Source organism: Eutrema salsugineum, unplaced genomic scaffold (assembly GCF_000478725.1).
Source record: "Eutrema salsugineum unplaced genomic scaffold, Eutsalg1_0 scaffold_15, whole genome shotgun sequence".
NCBI classification, from domain to species: domain Eukaryota; kingdom Viridiplantae; phylum Streptophyta; class Magnoliopsida; order Brassicales; family Brassicaceae; genus Eutrema; species Eutrema salsugineum.
In genome coordinates, this window is record NW_006256867.1 from 6,863,977 (window position 1) to 6,867,441 (window position 3,465).

The window sequence follows — 3,465 nt, forward strand, 5'->3', positions numbered from 1 at the left end:
TCATGTAAATTGAGTCTTTAGGCGTAAAATAGGACTTAGGGCTTGCATTAGGTCCCAAAGAGTTTTGCATGTTTTGAAGTCTTATCAGGAGCTTTGGAGACCAATTGGAGCCTAAGAAGAGGAACAGAAAAGAAAACGGTGAAGAAAAGGGTCAAAAATGGTGAAAACCGCTTGGAGGAATTTCTCGGCCAAATCTCGTACCGGCTGGTCGGAAACCTCGGCCAAAATGTTTACCGGACGCTCATTACCGGCCAAAAACCTTACCGATCGGCCAGAATCGAGTATCGAGTGCAAAAATACCACGGGACAAGTTTTTGACCGAGGCAAGAATTTTTACGACCAAAAAGCTTACCGCGGTACACAGCCCTCGGCCATTTTTCTTACCGCGGGAAGGTTTTCACGACCAAAAGTTGTCCTTGCCCGCACAATTCAGAGATCAGCAATCCGGGGAACCTTCCGGTCCGAATCAGTTGGCGGGGTCTTCACCAAAGTTAGAGATAATCAAGCAAAGATTCCAGAACAGTTGGAATCATCCAATTCGGACCAGTGGAGAGAAAGATATGGCTTCCGGAGCATTCACAAGCATTGCGCGTACCCGAGAACTGAACGGCGAACTTCAAAGATCATGGCGGACGGAGCCCCTCCAGACCGAACCAGCTTACCCGGTCTTCACCAAAGCTCGAGCTTATTGAGTCATATTGACTGTGGAACTGGTCCCAGAGAAATTGGAGTCGTGTGCTGAAAGTTACTGCTTCTGGAAGGTGACATGGTCGATACAAGCCTAAAAGAGTTGCGATACGCGCTAAGTATTTTCACAAGCCTCGGTATCTTTACCTTGGCGTCACTCAAGTCGAGGCTCATAGCTTGAAAGTATTCTGGACTAGACCTCGTGCCAAAGCCTTGGCATGGTTAGATCGAGGCATGCATACGTAAGAACTGAAGCTGGAAACGACTAAGTGTTGAAAGTACACCTCGGTGTAATGACCTCGGCGTGCATGCCGGACTGTGTTCTCCCAAGCACCTCGACATCATGACCCCTCGACATTTTATCCCGAGGTCCCTTGTCACGCACCCAGAATCAAGAACAGAATGGCTCAAGAACATACACGTGAGGATAGATCAAAGACTAGGGTTCATGCATGTTCTTGACGTGTTTTTCACGAGATCTTCATCTGGATCCTGACTCACGTGCACGCCTCGGCATGAAGACCTCGGCTTCACTTTCCGACACACCGTGGCACTCACCCATCAACCCAAGAAGGCGGTTCAGTACCCGGTTTGTTCCGGGCTGACCCGCGACACTTTCCCTTTGCTATAAATACATTTTGAGACTAAAAACCTAGTTATCTTATCTCTTATCTGTTTTTAGCTCTAAGAACTTGCCTCTTTTGTGAAACTTGATTAATCTAATCCGATACCTCGTTTTTGCATCAGAATCTTGTTCTTTCTTTATTTCTTTTATCATCCAACATCAAACTCCTTATCATGACTAGCTACACATCTTGCAAAGGACTTAGTGAGCTCGTTATGATCAGTGAGTAGTCGTTTAAGCGGCTTTAGATAGGTAGATTAGGGTGCTTTCAAGGTGGATTAATGGGTTTAGGTGTCTAGTCTTGCATGTTTCATTCCTTAACCGACGAGATCTCTAAGCTGGATCCAAGCACATCACTTGAGGTTCAGATCTGAGATATATCTCGCATCAGAAGTGTTTGTAGAAATGTCTGAACCACTCGGTTAAGGGTTTAAGAGTCTTTCATCGCGAGAGTGATAGTTTGTTCTCTTAAATGACGTTTTTGAACCGATTCTTATTGCTGACTGATTCGTGCTTCTCAAAAGGGATTTTGGTATGAAAGAGGATCAGTTTAGACGTTTAATACTTTCATGAGAAGATTAACGTGCCTTGAGTTCAAAGTCAAATGAAATCGCTTGATAAAATGATTCATTAGCCCCTTAGTCTAACTTGGAAGCACCCGAGTCAAATATCCTGTCTAAAGCTTCTGCCTTTATCATTCATTACCATCATCTGAATCACCTGTTTGTTATTTGCATCTTGATTAGTTTAAATCTCTGCTTTTATTTAACTTTATTGCTCATTTGCCTGTTAATCATCGTCACCAAACTTTTATCATCTTGTCTTGACTTAAGTGAACAAATGACATAGGCTAGTGTCTCGTTTACAAGCTTGGTTTGACACCCCTTATACTACTTTGACAAGGGGATTGATAACCCTTCTAAGAGCCTGAAAACTCTTAGTTATCAATTGGCGCCGTTGCCAACTTGTAGGAGCATTAGTCTCTTGTTTGTTCTTGAGTTCAAGCTTTTCTTTCCTTTGTTTTACTAACTTCTTTCCAAGTTCTTGTTTTGTTTTCAGGTGCATGAATACCAGGTCTCGGAGCACAGGATCGCTTTTCCCATACGACGATAACATCGACAGATTAGAAGGGGAGCTCGCGAGAGAGAACGGCACTTTGACAGACTTGGAATGGCAGAACAACAGAGAATGGAGCAACAGGCTCAGGCAGCCGAGCACCAGGCTCAGGCTAATCAGGCGCAGGCAGGAAGAAATGAACAACAAGCCTATGTTAATCAGCAACAGGCTCAAAGAAACGAACGGCTTGCTCAGCAAAACCAACACCAAGCGAATAGAAATGAACAACAAGCCCATCATGTTCATCCGCCATCGCCCCAAGTTCAGAGACAACATCCTCCAATCTGTGTTGGAGAGAATGACCGAGCTAATGCACACCAATACCGAGCTGGGATTCAAGCTCCACCAGTTCAAAACAACAACTTTGAAGTTAAAGCTTCCCTGCTCAATATGGTGCAAAACTCAAAGTTCCACGGTCTGGCTGGAGAAGACCCTCTCGAGCATCTAGATCAATTTGATCGGGTTTGCGACTTAACCAAGATAAATGGCATCTCCGAAGATAGCTTCAAGCTACGCTTGTTCCCTTTCAGCCTCAGTGATAAAGCACACCAGTGGGAAAAAAATATACCGAGGGGTTCTATACAAACCTGGGAGCAGTGTAAACTGGCGTTCTTATCAAAGTTCTTTTCCACATCACGCACGGCTAAGCTCAGGAATCAGATCTCAAGTTTCACGCAGCACAATAACGAGAGCTTTAGTGAAGCTTGGGAACGGTTTAGAAGCTACACTAACCAATGCCCACACCACGGCTTCTCAGAGGCATCCCTCTTGAGTACTTTATACCGAGGTGCACTCCCCAAGATCAGAAACCAACTCGATACAGCTTCAAATGGGAATTTTCTTGGAAAAGAGATCACTGCGGCAATGGAACTAGTTGAGAACCTAGCCATGTCCAATGACACGTATGGAGAGGACTTTGATAGAGCAAACCGTACAGAGGGATCTAGTGATAAACAGCGCATGAAAAAGGATATAAGAGAGCTTCAGAGTAAGCTTGACAAGGTTTTGATGGCAACTCAAAAGCCAATACACTTTGT

General features: G+C 44.5%; 1 non-coding gene across 1 annotated transcript; it reads right to left on the reverse strand.

Moving 5' to 3' along the window:
• Nucleotides 1–3,073: 3,073 nt before the first annotated feature.
• Nucleotides 3,074–3,180, reverse strand: LOC112088321. Its single transcript, XR_002900483.1, has one exon. It is a non-coding gene; the product is annotated as a small nucleolar RNA R71 (small nucleolar RNA).
• Nucleotides 3,181–3,465: the final 285 nt, after the last annotated feature.